The sequence below is a fragment of the Lepisma saccharinum genome, chromosome 18 (genome assembly GCF_977018435.1).
Source record: "Lepisma saccharinum chromosome 18, izLepSacc3.1, whole genome shotgun sequence".
Lineage (NCBI taxonomy): Eukaryota > Metazoa > Arthropoda > Insecta > Zygentoma > Lepismatidae > Lepisma > Lepisma saccharinum.
In genome coordinates, this window is record NC_139246.1 from 19,348,775 (window position 1) to 19,365,500 (window position 16,726).

The following is a 16,726-nucleotide window of genomic DNA, read 5'->3' on the forward strand; positions in this document are numbered from 1 at the left end:
TCCAGTATTTGAAACTGCCTGCGTTTGCAACGAGAGTTAGAAGGATGGCGTGTCGCTAGCCCCACGAACCATTGGCGCGTGGTTAGGTTAGTTCGGTTAGGTTAGGCAAACATAGTTAAAATTTGGTGTCGTGTTAGTATCAGGATCTAGAAATTGGAAATAATTGCGAACCATTGACGCTAGCCCCACGAACCATTGGCACGTGGTTAGGTTAGGCAAACATAGTTAAAATTTGGTGTCGTGGTAGTATCAGGAATATATATATTTGGTTGTGAAACAAAGAAAAATCACGAAAATCGACAGTTTCCATTCCGAAAACTAACGCCTTATTTTCGCTTATTTTGCAATTTCTAGATGTTCTACACCTTCAGGAATGTTCCGCGAAGCAGATACATAAGTACGAATGTCAAAAATTGACGAAACGAAAAAATTAGAGGTGTCCGAAGGATAGTAAATATTTACCGAAGAAATAAAGAAGCTCTACAAATACTTGAACCCGCCTTTATAATGAGAAAATGGATATTCTGTCAGCAGAGTGGACAGAATACAAACTTTTGTTTCCTTGTCCAGCTTTGAATCAGACGCTGGAGATGATCCACAGTGTGGAGTGTTCAGCAAGATTCTCCAATTTGCTCCAGATTTTGACATTTTGTGCTGTTCTACCAGTGAGCACAGCTGAGACACTGGATGATTTGCTCAGAGTTTCCGTAAACGGACCCCCCCCCCCCCCATCTCCTGTCAGAGTTTGACCCAGCAGCTGCGATTGATAAGTGGTACTTCAGTGCAGAACGACAGCGCTACACAAACATTAATTCCTAACTTTTTAATAATTGCTCATATTTTTATTATTTATCAATATAAAATAGTGGCGACCAAAGATTTTAGTCCGGCGACTGATTTCAAACTAGAAATTTCATGCCCTGCTCTAAATACACCATAATAAACATGTTTTGTTGCTACAAACGTAGTTTTAATGCACTTTCTACTCTTCTTTGGGGTTATTTCAGTTAATCCGGTCAACTTAACCTAGTCCCCCATTAGTACAGATTAACGAGGTTTTACTGTATAGGACTGACTAACTGCACATTTTAGTAGGTTAGACCAGTTAGGTTTTGTCCTCTTCTATTTCAAGGCTCTCTATATCTTTTTCTGTACATGTATAAAATATTGTTTACAAGTATAGTCACTTTGGACCCAAACTTTTACACTGGTGTACACAGCAGAAAGACAGTACAACATACAACACACTGTAAACAAGAGTGGACAGTCACCTGGTTACAAGCTTCTCTGGCATGTTTAGGCGACAACCAATTCAAATCAAATCATTTTGTTTCTTTCAGACTAATGTGTCAAAAGTGTAGTGCCTTGCATTGTGTATATTTGACTTCTTGAACTGTTCGTGTGGCAATAGTGGACAATTAAAAGTTTACTGACTTGGTTCATGAATTTACAGTATTACACATTAACAAGAAGGCTCAAGTTCTGACTGTTTAATTCCGATTTAATCATGCTACACAGGCATTTTTTTCATGGCTCGATGTCTATTTATGTCTGTTAATACATACTACTGAGTTTTAGCTATCACTTACTGCATGTTTTCTGGCCTATCACTTCTGTATACTCCTATATGATTCTTCTCTTGCAACCAGACAATTGTTTACTGTTGTTTTGGTTATGGACTGTTGCTGCCATCTAGGCCCCATGTGTGGTGCGAAGGGGTTTTGTAGTTAGGTTAAGCAAGCCAGGTTTAGGGCCCTTAGTGCTCAAATAACATCTCTAAATGCTTTCATGGTTAGGTTAGGCTGGTCTCAAGCACAACAACTGACCGTGGCTTGTGTTTATGGAATGTCTCATAAATGAAAATTGTGGGGTTCGAATTTAGAAATTTTTAGTAAATTTAAAATCCAACTGTACAGTAAACAATCACAATACAACCTGTTTTGTAAGCAAGTCCCTGTTCGGGATACAGTTATTTATAAACAAAAAGGGGGTTCAAATCCAGTATATCAGGCATGAATGTTTATAATACGTACAAAAGAAAACCTGAAAGAAATGTACCAAAATACACCCACATGAGTGGTGCAATGTTTTTGATGTTATGGGCCAGAAGTCAGCCAACGGAGAAGGACAATTAAATTCCTTATTCGTTGGTCTTTGATCACAAGCCAGTGTAAGTAATGTTCACAAATGAAAGAATCAGAACACTGTGAAAAAAGTAAAAAAAAAAAAAGTAAAGTGCTCCCCTGTGCTTAGCACAATGCCATGAAGGCATATAGGGGGTGTGGGGGTAACGCCCCACACTTTCTCGATCCGGTCGTGAGTGGGAGTGATGTGATCAGCATCATGACCCTGACCGCCTTTACCCCCCAGGGTTTCCCCCAGGTACCCATGTTAATCGACGCTGGGTAGGCGCCGGGGCTGCTTCCATCGTTAGAAAAGTTCCCGGATTTGAACCGGCCGAGGATCGAACCCGGGACCTTTAGTATGGTAGTTAGACGCGTTACCGACTGAGCCACCGTGGCCACTAAGGAACACTGGGAGATAAGACATTTACTGTATCACTCAGACACACTTACAAGCGATCTCAGCCCAGTACACACTCACCTTCCCATTAAGTGAGCATCACTTACCCAGTGGACACAGTTTTAAAAAAAACAAAAACAGATGATCGCGGGCCGCACATGGCCAGCGTCGTTCACGAAAAAAAGAATGAGTTCATACCATATTTCAGTCCTGTCTCAACCGATGCACTAAGTCTACCATTCAGGGTATATACTGTTTCGATGCACAAACAAAACTAAAACTGGCAGAGTGTCAAAACTGGTTCAAGTGAGGAGAGAAATCTTTCCCCCACTAACTGGTCAGAGTCGTAGCCAAAGTGTGTCCGGAGAAAGAAAACTTTTCCTTACTAGAAGGTCAGAGTGCTGCACGGAAACCAAAGAGAATGGGATGGTAGCGTAGCACAAAAACACATCAACCCCTTGTTCTTGGGGGTGATTCGAAGAGTGAAAAGTATATGGTTCGAATCAATTTAGACCTGTTCTAATTTTGTTTATCACTTTCCTAGGTTGCTTAATGCTGATATATTTCGTACAGAGCTTGGAGTGAAGTCAAGGTTCAGAATTCTTCAATTTATCTTCTGTCATTGATGTGTCAGAGATGTAGACTTGCTGGCGCGACTACGGAATTTACAATTCTGGCTCAGTCCCTACTCTGTGCTTAGATTACTTTTCTGTTTACAGCAAGCAGGTATCTTGCATCACTGGAACAGAGGGTTCATTATCTTTACAGGTCCACGCTGAGCGAGTGATGTTTCTTACTGAAGTTGTCAGGATATTTTAAAAATTAAAGTCCCGGAATGCAGTAGTAATGGCACATTTCTGTTGGCCATCTGCCTTTCCCAATTTCGACCAAATGCAGCTTATGAGTTTTTATGGTGACAGGAGCGAAATGTAGACTGGTTGAAGATTAGAGTTCATTGCGAGACCACACTGGTTTCCATGTCAGAGAGTGGGTGCGATGATTAAACTCGCACTTGGCTTCGTGGGAAAGAATGCTGGTTCATTAGAGAGACGGCTGTGTCATTTTTCAGAGCAAAAAAAAAACATCTCAGGGAAGTTTGAAGCAAGACCAAAATGGTAATGGTAAATCGGCCATAGTCTTGTTGATGGGAAAAGGAAATATTTGCATAAGGTACCTTCATTTCTACAATTCTGCAATACATCTTTCTCCTATGAAACTTTGGAAAAGTCATTAACCCAGCATTGGTCAACTGATGTCAGAGTAACACCGATGGTCGACATGTTAGCACGACGCTAAAACCTCCATTTTTATAGAAATCATCGATCTTCTTTGGTTCTCATTATCATTTTTTGTTCATTATATTCTTTATGTTTCTTTTTTCTTTTACTTAAACATATTTATACAAACCATATCAAGTTAACTTTTGTAAGGAATATAGTATTATACAGAAACACACTTCAATAAAACAAATCATAAATAATAGAATACAATAAATACAGGGTGGCACACGAAAAAATGGCCCACTTGCCTGATATACACTCGTGGCAGGCAGGTTGGTTTATTGTGCACCACTCTCTACAATACAATTCCAAATTCTAATTCAATTCAATTAAACGGTATATATACCATTTAAAATATTCTTAAGGAGCGGAGTTTACATTTGCCATTACACATGCTAGACTCAAACATCTACAAATACAAGACACAAATCTTACATAATATACTAATCTACGAAAAATTGTTGGTAACGGTAGCTACTTTTTTTATAGCGCCGTGTTGACTTGAAATTGGCATACTATTGTTATCAGGGAATCCTTTATTTTCAATTTCGTACAGCCATGAAATGGGCGATGCTGCCGGATCTAAATGGTGAAAACTAAGAATAAATTGTCATCCATTTAGAGTTAACAGTAATAGCAGCACCCCACCCCTTTGAAAACTAACATTACTCTAGGAAGCTCCTTGAAAGTCAGTTTTAACTCCATTTAAGGTGAAATTTAGCTGTTTTATGTGCACCAGGTTTGGCAACACTACCAGGAGGCAAGGAGAAATGCATTGGGCATATGGTAGTATTTTTTGATTTGTTATCTTGAGAATATCAAACTTCCGATGGAATAGGAAATGATATGAACGGGAAGAGGGCAGTTTGAAGAAGTGATTGCCCAGCAGAAAATTCGAAACTCCTGTTTGATTAGCCGTAACTTGATCTTGAAGTTGATTCCCCATAAGGAATAAATGGGATTCAGAAAATTGTTATTAGTCGTATTTTTACAGGTCGTATCTACCTTAATAATCAACTTTGAAAAATGCTTCGACCTGCCACATGTGGAAAAATGCATACTGTCTTGAACTCCCACGTTTTCTTCAGTAGCATTACCCATTCCAACAATATTCAAATAAATTCACACATGGTGCATAACTGTATCTCCTTGCCTTAACAAAAGATGCAATTTTTCACGTCTACAGAGAAAAATTCATTCCTAATTCCCGGAACCAATAATTCATGCATAATTCCTAGAAATCAATGAATTCCCAGTGAGTAGGCACCCTGATCTGACAATGTGTTGACAGCAACACCGTATAGTTCCTACTAACAGAAGGGAATGCTCCACCCACCTATAACAAACCAAAAGACAGCTAGATTGCGTCTCAAAGAGCTTTCGTATCATACAACAGATATATAAGCAGATAAATTTCAATGTTAGCGCAGTGCTAACATGATGGCCAATGCCAGGTTAAACATTCGGAACTGTTACCATCAAGAACTAGCCCAATCGGAAGCCAGGCAACTGTGTTTTCAAATTACAAGGAAATTGCATAGCATTAACTACAACTTTTCTATTAACAAAAATAATAAATGTTTTGTCCAAAAGTGACATTTCGTCAGTCATTTCAATACATTCTACAACCTGATAAAATGTAACCATCACCTATTCAGAATGTTCGTCAGTTGACACGGCATTGTGAAAGGTATGCAGAAACCTGATCCAATGTAGCCATAGAATAGCAACAAATAGTTTCCAAACTGCTGCAAGTGAATTACAGCTTCTGTTCACAGTCTTGAGGATCAAATATTCCATTTGGAGGTTTCACGACCAAATAGAGCAATTATTCCCTAACTATCTGCTATTATTTATTTATACTTCAATTCAATTACGTTATTCTCTTGTTCCCATACACGAACAACAAATCATAGTACGTATATATTTTTGCTGCGACTATTTTCACTAGGTGGTGAGAATAGCATACAGGGCCATTTATACCAGGTGGTGAGAATAGCATGGAGAGCTATTGGTAAACTTTCCGTATCTGGAAAATGCCTGAAAATCGATATTTATGTCACTTTCCATTTTCCTATGTGGTTAGGCAATGTTCAATCACGATTGCTATCAGTTAAAGATTTACCAGCAGCAGATGCCATTTATCACCAGACATGCAGTGTAAATTTTTGAAAAGGTGACCCGATCCCAAAGAAGTACCGAGATGATTCCCAAGACGAATTATGTACATTGCAAGCCTCTTGGTCGTCCTGCAGAGAAAGAAAAACATGATGTTTTTTTTGGAAATATGTAGGTGGTTTCAAGGAAATGATGAGCTGGTTTCTGTCCAGCAACTGGCTACTAAAATGAAAGACTTCCTGCCAGTTGGTAATGAAACATATAGTCATCGTCACATGCTGCAAAAGCTTAAAGAACATTTTTTTGGTAACATTATCGTTTCCGAAAAAGACGGGATGCCTAATATGGTAACTATGAGAAATTTTCAGATGTGTTACAACTATATAGCAGTCATATTGCTAAGCAATATAAAGTTGGGACAATTGTATTTGATGGCTATGCCATCTCCAGTACAAAGGATGTAGAGCATCAGATACGCACAAAACAATCATCAGTATCAGTGGCGAAGCGTGCTGTCTCTGGAAGGGTAGGCACAGGACGGAGCAGGGTTTGGGGGATGGGAAGATGTGATTTTTTTTAACAGTAGTATGTTAAAATATAGCCCCTAGAAAATAAAAGATAACATATTGCCTGAATCTCGTCTACTTAAGTCGGGATAGTGATTGTAAAGGATAATGTAGTGATTAACGCTCTCGCCTTATAATCAAGAAGTAGAAGGTTCGATTCCTCCTGGAGGCATTGGTTCAGATTCTACTTTAATCTAGTCTTGATTAGATATCTGAGAATAAAGGCACTTCTGTCTCGAAGGTCAGAAAAAAGTGAGAATGAGACTCGATGTTCTGACCACGCGTCACCCATTGAAAAAGCCGTTCTGTCAGGCCCTAGCCATCTTACATTTGTTAGATTAAAGCTGCCCGTAAAAATTATTTGCTACTTCAATAACAGTATTATAAATGTTTCTCGCATTACAGAAATGGTTGGTTATAACAGCGTGCTCCGACAAGGGCCTCAGGTTCGAATTCCCACCTGGGCATTGGTGTTCTTCGTGAATGTCCCTTCGTCAATGTCATCATATTATCGCTCATTCTCATCTTCCCAATTAGCCAAAAATGGCAGAAAGCCAAGTAAAATAAACTAAATCTATCAATCAATTATTTCTTTTTAACTTTTTTATGCATATAATTCTTCTTCAACAGGCGACTTTTTTAAAAAAAATATAATATGATTTAGAAAATGATGAAATGCTAAATGAGAACACGAACTGTGTAACACACCGACCAGAAAATTTCAGTAACATGGATTTTCTCTATACGTTTGCATTGTACGTACTTTCCCCCTTTTAAAAGGAGCGCATTTTCAGTTATGTCACTAATCATGAAAGGAAATTTCGTCTCAATATCCCTTTCCTCAAAGAAATAAAATACTTTCCCTCTCTTAATTGTGATTGGTGTGGGGCACATCCAGCAGCTAACACTTCGCGAAAAGCGGTTCCTCAAAAGAGCTGAAAGCACCAAACTTAACACTGGTAACCAACTTGCCTGCATTATTTGCAGTTAGAATTCTAATAATGCCTACTTTCATAGGTTAGGAGGCCAGGCTTAGAGGTGTTAGCAACACATTTTCGCTACATGTTAGCAGCTGGGTGTGCTCAGCTCCCGGCACAGCTCTGAATCTTCCATGGAAACACTGCTTCAACAAGCTCTGTACGTCCACTGCCTGCTTCGTCACGCGCTCGTACACGATCGGCACTCTTCGGAAGTCAGGGAGAGGGGGTGAGAGAGAGAAAAGAGGCCGGCCTCTCAGGTTACATTACAGGCGAACGCACCCCTGAAATTATGCTTTCCCGCACGAATCACTTAGGTTGTTATGGGACCAGCTGAGGCACTCTCGGGCAGGCCTCACTGAATGCTCAGATACGGTTCCAGGCAGGGTTGCAAACTTGCGGTTGCGACGAGCTACATGACATTCGTTCAATTTATTAATTTAGACCAGACAACAACGACTCAATAACTGAGTCTCAACGATCCTGAAACGTTCAAAATGTCATTAGTTCGAATTATTTGTATTGATAAACTTTGCCTGGTAACGCTGGTGACGCATGCAGATCGCTGGAGATTGAAATTTTATACCTTCAGATTTCAAATAGGATTTCAAATCATTTACAACTAACAATAACCACTTTCCATAGCAACAGCATTAACCCAATTTACACATGCGAAATTCCCCCCTTCTGAAAGAGAAGAATTATTCATTTAAACATTTTCACAAACAACCAAATACAAATGGAAGAAAATGCTGTAGTACGTAAATATGAACACAAGAAACAGTAAACTTATTTATTGAATTGAATTTAACACATATTTCCTGCGTATGAAAGCATCAACAATCTGTCCTTATTAAGTTAAGAGACGTGAAATAACTGTCGATACGTGATCGAAAAATTACCCATCATAGTCATTTAGCATGCACCTTTAATGCTATATAAGGAATTACAAAAGTCCTAATTACTTCCTAATTTGACATAGAACAAATCTTGGAACATGCTCCTCGTTTATTTTGGCAAGTGCTGTGCGTTTCTTGCACGAAAATAGATCGTTTTACGTGTGCACAGAGCCCTTTTCAGACATGGCGTCGATGGCCATTTTGTAAATAACGCATGATCTGTGGCGTGTACTAGTACCGTTTCCCGTAAGATCCAACACACGCGAGATAGCTATCTCTTAAACAAACTTTGCTTATACGTAGTAAACACGATTTTCGAGAATTTTCTTCCTCTCAAAGTCACTTAAGGTAATTTAGTTTCCTCACCTGGTGTGTCGGGAACGAAGAATCCAGCACGCACGAGTCCACTCCTTACCTCTCTGGGAACCGAGAGCTCGATTCATTTCCAACGCTTTTTTCTGCGTTGTGCTTTCACTTCATGCTATTATCTGCCGTTTTATCCTAACTGCAGATGTCAGATTCCTCCCGAAAGCACTGAAACAATTCTGATTTCCTCCACTGTCGTGACATAACTCTGTTCACTCCATTTTTTTCTACCGGAAGTCCTTCTCCACCACTGCACACCCCTATCGATCACTGTCAGTCATTTTTGCAGAGCACATTTGTCTTTACCAACCAACAATTTTACATGATTTAAATACCACACGTTAACAGATATGTATATGCGTTAAAAAACCTAATGTATTGCTTTTTGAGATAAACCTTTTGCTGTTAAATAAACAATGACATCTAAACCAATACGCTGTAAATGTTATTATTTCCCGCCATTATTGCGATTTGCCCATGCGTGCAGTCGCCGACACATCAAAATGTCCTTGTGCATAAGGAAACCGCGACCAAATCAGATATAAAACAAAGGAATTTTCAATTTGAATACGCACCACAATCAGAGCCATCTAGCGACTGCTCGCGTGACTACAAAGGCAACAAGGTTTTTAGACTGCATAGGCATTCCACCTATTGTGAATTCTCTGCACTAGAATAATTTATCGTCTTAAGACGTCAGTTGGGCTTCAATACCCCAGCAAACACACACAACATTCAAGTGTCCAGAATGCCTTATGACAGCTCGTCATAAATGGCGCCCAACATAGGGCTGAACCCTCACACAATAATTTTAATACAATACTAATTTTAGACCTACATTAAACAAACATTCATATTCCACATATTCACTATATACATATTTAATATACAGACCTATTAATTTATTGATTACAATATGAGACATCCCGGATCACCAACTCTGGTGACTCGATCATTCTCCAGAAAGAAGGAACCCCGCATGTGTTTTGGCGTCTTGCAGAACATAGTGGCTTGTATATTTTTGGTTGGAGCAGGAAACAAATAAATGCCTAGGCCCACCGCAACATTATACTTACTTGACTATTAGCCCGCCGCAAGCATAACCTAACTTGACCTTTACCACATCATACCTGCCCTCACCCGCAAACTCAACATCGCCCCCATGGAACTACCTAAACAACTTTTATTTTCCTTCTGGATTCATTCAATCTGAGCTAATCACTATTTGAAGGCGTAGTATGAGCCTTGTGTGCTACTACCCTATTGCGCTGCAGTTGGTATTTTCTTAGACCTGACCACAACAACGATGCAAATAGTGGTGTTCCTAATATTTATGAGATGAATACCCTTGAGCAATCTATCATAGAAAATGTCTTATCTTATTTTGGAGCAATCAGGAAGATTTCAGGCTCATCTCGCATGCTAGTACGCCGCAGAAATTTCACCTACTTGGTCAACTCGCCCGCCGCAGGCTCAATCTCACTTTACCCATACGAGAAATTTTAACCTTGCTCTTCCCCTACCCCCTCTTTATTTACACTGTCCTTAACTAAAACGTCTGATTTACAGCTAAACCCCATCGTCTGTAACATTTCATCCACACCTTCCAAATTCAAATCTAGTAATCTTTTCACCCAAATTTTTACCTTGTCATCTGAACAATTCCAAACTTTACAATTTTCTATCGACTGGTGATCCATTTTTTCTCCTGTCACACAGTCTATTAATGACAGCGTAGAATCTTTTAACATGTTAAATTTACTAATACGCAATATCTATATTCAAAATAGATCCCATAAAACTCAAAATTTGGTGTGTCAGATAGCTAGAGATATGTTTTTCTTACAAACACAATTCGATGTTTGGACAAACACAGTAACCTTAAATGCGACTGTGCAAGGAGAATTCACCAAAGCCAGAAGCTACATCAAACAGCTGACGTCAACAGCCCCGTAATTACATGGCGCGCAATCACTGCCACCAAATGTACCACTAACATTTTTGTTATTAATACTGGAACCGCACCAGGATACTCGCCTTGAGTAAACCAAAGATACGTTTTATATGACTTATAATTTTATGCTGCCATGCAAGATTAATTGAAATTAATTTGTTCCCTCTTGAATACTGGTTACCATCGGGTGGCATATCTCAGATACCCCCTACCATCACCATGTCATGTATACAGAGAAAGCAAACCTATTGAATGTCGTTACTTAAACTCTCCAAAATACAGACTCCAGACGAACTTGTGTCAGGACTAAGTCTATACTAATGGCAAATGTCCCCTCAACACTTTATCGTTCTCACATTTCCTATGCGTGGAGACTTATTTTACAAAGGACGAACAAATACAACATCTAGTGTCCCTGATGTTCCCCTACGTTTCTTTAGAACGCCAATCAACACGATTCTACCCCTGAGAAATTCGCACAATATTTTACAATGAAACTTGCATGCACATGTGACAACAAATTCAAAATGATACTGCCCACTTAAAAGCTGTTGGCTCCAAAATCATAGTGAGGCTGCTTGACTTGTTAAATACTCCCATTTCAAATTTCCCGCATCAGATATCTTTCCTGAGCTATAAATTTGACACTAGACCCCAACTGAACTGACGTTTGAAAATAAAATAAAAATAGTATTCAAATGATAATTATATTCAAAAATTTATTTTAAACTTTCCAAAGATTCATACGTTATTAAATCCGTCAAACTAAATATATTATCTTTAATATTTACATTTTTTACAAAGCGAAGTTACTTTCACTTATCAAAGAGTGATGATCGCTCCGATGATCTCAACAGGCTTCATCTTTGAGCAATCATACTCAACCATATGCATCCCATGCCATTTTCTTCTGACATGAGTGCGATGCCAGATCATTCTAACCCTGTACCAAAGAGACAAAGCCAAGAGAAGACAAATACTCAAAATTTCCCCCAAAATTTTTGTATTGGTACTTTTCCGAGGAGACCTTTTTGTTCTTCTCTTCCTAATATGGCTTGGATGGAGAGATACTCTTCCTCCAGCAACAGTTGGACTGACCACCGAAGTTTTCTTGGCAGGTGGGTCCGTAAGTGACTTCCTTTTAACTCTAATGCGCCTCCTGTATCTGACTGAACAACCAGTCCCTAATTTCATGAAAGAAACGACACATACCATACTGGCAATTCTTTTGGGCATAAGAACACGCATAGGACCACACCTAATGCAACTTCTGGGTTCGATTACTGAATTCCTCACAGCAGTCTGCAATGAATAACCAACTACTGGTATGACTACGTTGTGTACTGAATGATCTTGAACTATGGACACTTCAGGTAAGTCAATACTATTTTCCCCAACTGACACTACAGACAGGGTAGATTTGTTCTGAGATGATACTGCATTTGAGTGTAGGCAATGAGAAACCACCTTACTTTCCGAACACCCTGTATCAGCTTGCACCGTGTAGACACGCTTACTCAACGAAGATGAACCCGAAGAACCACTTTGTTTAGAACCAACACCCAATAAAGAAAATTGCAAGCTCGGTTTTGGGAAAGATGCATCTTTTGTGCAAAAGCCGACAGGGAAAGACTCGTCTCTGTTACCCGACACCCCAAAAGACCACTCCTCGCTTATCAAATATTTTCCTTTATTACCCTTGTGGTGTTCTTGCTCTAACGTTCTGTTTCGGTTCATTTCGCTGGTACTCTGTGCATCACTTTCTGACCAGGAAGTCAGAGTACATGTGCAGTGGTCATGTTCGACCAAATGTGAAGTACACATACAATTGGTGACCGCATAAGAAGTTACACCATTCATCAGTTCAACTTTACTCCCTGACAAATCAAACTCCTTTGTCAAAGACTCATGCCTTTTTTCTACCAACTCAGCCCTGTACTGTGATACTGAAAACGTGAGATTGTGCAGACCCTCATTTGTTTTAACTACCTCTTGTTGCAAGTCTAAGATACATTTGCTGGTATCACTGAGGTCTGACTGAAGTTTCCCCACCAACCTACTAGTGTGAGCGTTAAGTTCAGACTTCAGCGATTTGTTACTGTCATGCAATTCTGACTTCAGCAACTCATTACTAGCTTTTGACGCTTGGAACCATTGATCATTCCTTTCATCACTCTGCTTGATGAACGCGAACAACGATTCCAATGTAACCGGTTCCTGCTCCGTTGCCATTATTAATATTAGCTTTAACAACAGCAATTAACCAACTAAAGATTAACCTACTTGAAACCCAACAAAAAATTCAATAACGCAGCCCCTCTGCACTTGAGTCTCATAATCTTGCGACGAGCTACATGACATTCGTTCAATTTATTAATTTAGACCAGACAACAACGACTCAATAACTGAGTCTCAACGATCCTGAAACGTTCAAAATGTCATTAGTTCGAATTATTTGTATTGATAAACTTTGCCTGGTAACGCTGGTGACGCATGCAGATCGCTGGAGATTGAAATTTTATACCTTCAGATTTCAAATAGGATTTCAAATCATTTACAACTAACAATAACCACTTTCCATAGCAACAGCATTAACCCAATTTACACATGCGAAATTCCCCCCTTCTGAAAGAGAAGAATTATTCATTTAAACATTTTCACAAACAACCAAATACAAATGGAAGAAAATGCTGTAGTACGTAAATATGAACACAAGAAACAGTAAACTTATTTATTGAATTGAATTTAACACATATTTCCTGCGTATGAAAGCATCAACAATCTGTCCTTATTAAGTTAAGAGACGTGAAATAACTGTCGATACGTGATCGAAAAATTACCCATCATAGTCATTTAGCATGCACCTTTAATGCTATATAAGGAATTACAAAAGTCCTAATTACTTCCTAATTTGACATAGAACAAATCTTGGAACATGCTCCTCGTTTATTTTGGCAAGTGCTGTGCGTTTCTTGCACGAAAATAGATCGTTTTACGTGTGCACAGAGCCCTTTTCAGACATGGCGTCGATGGCCATTCTGTAAATAACGCATGATCTGTGGCGTGTACTAGTACCGTTTCCCGTAAGATCCAACACACGCGAGATAGCTATCTCTTAAACAAACTTTGCTTATACGTAGTAAACACGATTTTCGAGAATTTTCTTCCTCTCAAAGTCACTTAAGGTAATTTAGTTTCCTCACCTGGTGTGTCGGGAACGAAGAATCCAGCACGCACGAGTCCACTCCTTACCTCTCTGGGAACCGAGAGCTCGATTCATTTCCAACGCTTTTTTCTGCGTTGTGCTTTCACTTCATGCTATTATCTGCCGTTTTATCCTAACTGCAGATGTCAGATTCCTCCCGAAAGCACTGAAACAATTCTGATTTCCTCCACTGTCGTGACATAACTCTGTTCACTCCATTTTTTTCTACCGGAAGTCCTTCTCCACCACTGCACACCCCTATCGATCACTGTCAGTCATTTTTGCAGAGCACATTTGTCTTTACCAACCAACAATTTTACATGATTTAAATACCACACGTTAACAGATATGTATATGCGTTAAAAAACCTAATGTATTGCTTTTTGAGATAAACCTTTTGCTGTTAAATAAACAATGACATCTAAACCAATACGCTGTAAATGTTATTATTTCCCGCCATTATTGCGATTTGCCCATGCGTGCAGTCGCCGACACATCAAAATGTCCTTGTGCATAAGGAAACCGCGACCAAATCGGATATAAAACAAAGGAATTTTCAATTTGAATACGCACCACAATCAGAGCCATCTAGCGACTGCTCGCGTGACTACAAAGGCAACAAGGTTTTTAGACTGCATAGGCATTCCACCTATTGTGAATTCTCTGCACTAGAATAATTTATCGTCTTAAGACGTCAGTTGGGCTTCAATACCCCAGCAAACACACACAACATTCAAGTGTCCAGAATGCCTTATGACAGCTCGTCATACGGTAATTATCGGAAGACCAAGAATTTCAGTTTTCTTTTATTAAGCGTCGTTTAATGAAATTTATAAGTAATAAAATAATCCGTTATAGACAAATATATTAGGGTAGGCCCGGCCTCCGGGCCTCATAGGATGCTTCGCCACTGAAAATTATTCTCTTTTCACATGCTTTAACTGGATTCGATACCACAAGTTCCTTATCTGGTAAAAGTAAATCAGCAGCATATAGACATTTTTGGAAATTTGATTAATTTGCGCTACTCTGTTTGGATCAAAAAATGAAAACAGAAAGGAACTCACAGATATTGGCACCAAAGCATTGGTATCATTGTACGGTGGAAATCCAAAGACAGAGACTCTGAACCTACTACGATATAATCTCTACTTGAAACAAATCACACCTGCCAAAAGTGAATTTAATATTGCAAGATTGCCACCTACAGAAGATGCTGTTGTTTATCATCTTCTCCGCGTATATTTACAATGTCCTTGTTGGAAAACTATGAACACCAATATTGCCAATCCCGAAGAGTGGGGTTGGAAAACAGTAGGAGACAAACTACAGGTCATAAGATGTGAAATGAGCCCTGCACCAGAGTTATTTCTACACACATGATCTGCTACACCTGCAAAACGGATACAAATGAGCCGTGTCGACGTTATGGTGTGGAATGTACTGAGATATGTTATAACTGTTCTGGTAGAGATTGTACAAATTTTGTACTGAAACAAAGTGATTTAGAAGAAACTGAAGAAGACTATTAGATTTAGCTTTTCTCTTATGTAACATGTAAGATTGATGAAATACATATGCATTTGTATTATAAAATGCATTTTGATTACTAAAAATATGATTTTCAACACTGCATAAGCTTTCAGTTTTTCTGCCACTATTTTATTTATTTATTTTTATTTTTTAAAACCAATCTCATAATCTTTTTCAGCATGAAATTTTCCGTAATTTCATACCACACAGTGATTATGATTTTTATTTTTTTTCAAGATGGCGACCAAAAAAATGCATTTCGCACACTCACATTTTTCTAGACTTTTAGTATGTCAAAAAGATACAAACAACGAACTAAAAAATTCAATTCCCGTCTTTGTGGGAATTAGTTCCACCTATCACCTACTTTTTGCATATATCTACTGTACTAGAAGTAAATTTAATGCAAAAAAACTAAACCTGACCTGCCGAACCTAACAATGAAAGCATTTAGAAAGGTAATATCCCTTCATACTTATGTCATGTGACATATTAGCAACACCAGTCCACATCAGAACACCTTGCGGTGTTTTTTCAACTCCATGATGTGCAGAAAAGATGTACTTGTCTCCTGCATGAAAATAAATGGGTAAAAATGTCATATGCGGGAAATGGATTTCTTCAAATTTACAGGAGAAAGTACTTACGGAATTGAGTTTCTGTGTAATTTCGGAAGTTCGTAGAAGTGTTTTCTCGCATTTTTCAAACTATTTTGCCGCTAAATCATGTATTTTTCTATAATAATGTCCGTCCGATGCACGAAAGCTGTTGCTTGCATTTCCATCCATGTACTTGAACTGGATGTTGCGATCATCCCACACAGTTTTTTCACTATATTGCCCAACCTAAAGCAACCTAACCTAACCTTACCGTGATGATGCGTGGGGCTATTGTGCATGGTTTTTGGGGCTATTTGTGGATGGTTATACGATCCAGAATGTTTTTTGGGGCTATTCGTGGATGGTCATACTATCCCGATGTGGGAATGGTTTTCGGGGCTATGCAGGACTTTTTCTGTTAAGAAGGTTGAAACACTGCTTTGCCGTTTGAAACACAACGCTAGTCAAGATTTGCCCGCCATTTTGCGTGTTCAGGAAGAGAGAAAAGAACGAACAATAATTACTCGATATGTCGACAATAGATACTAATTTCGTTGAAAAAAGCTAAATCCGTTGTTAAACAATCTTTCGCAGCCCAGAATAGGTAAGTATGCATGTAAAAAAGTAGAGAATAAACGAGTTAGAGCGATTTCCCGCATATGACAGTTCAACATAAGCTTCATACACATCAACAACTAACGAATAC

General features: G+C 38.9%; 1 protein-coding gene across 1 annotated transcript in view; it reads right to left on the minus strand.

Moving 5' to 3' along the window:
* Pex12 (peroxisomal biogenesis factor 12) overlaps positions 1 to 16,726 on the minus strand; it is a 48,662-nt gene that overhangs the window by 31,240 nt on the left and 696 nt on the right. The gene's annotated exons all lie outside the window — the stretch shown is intronic.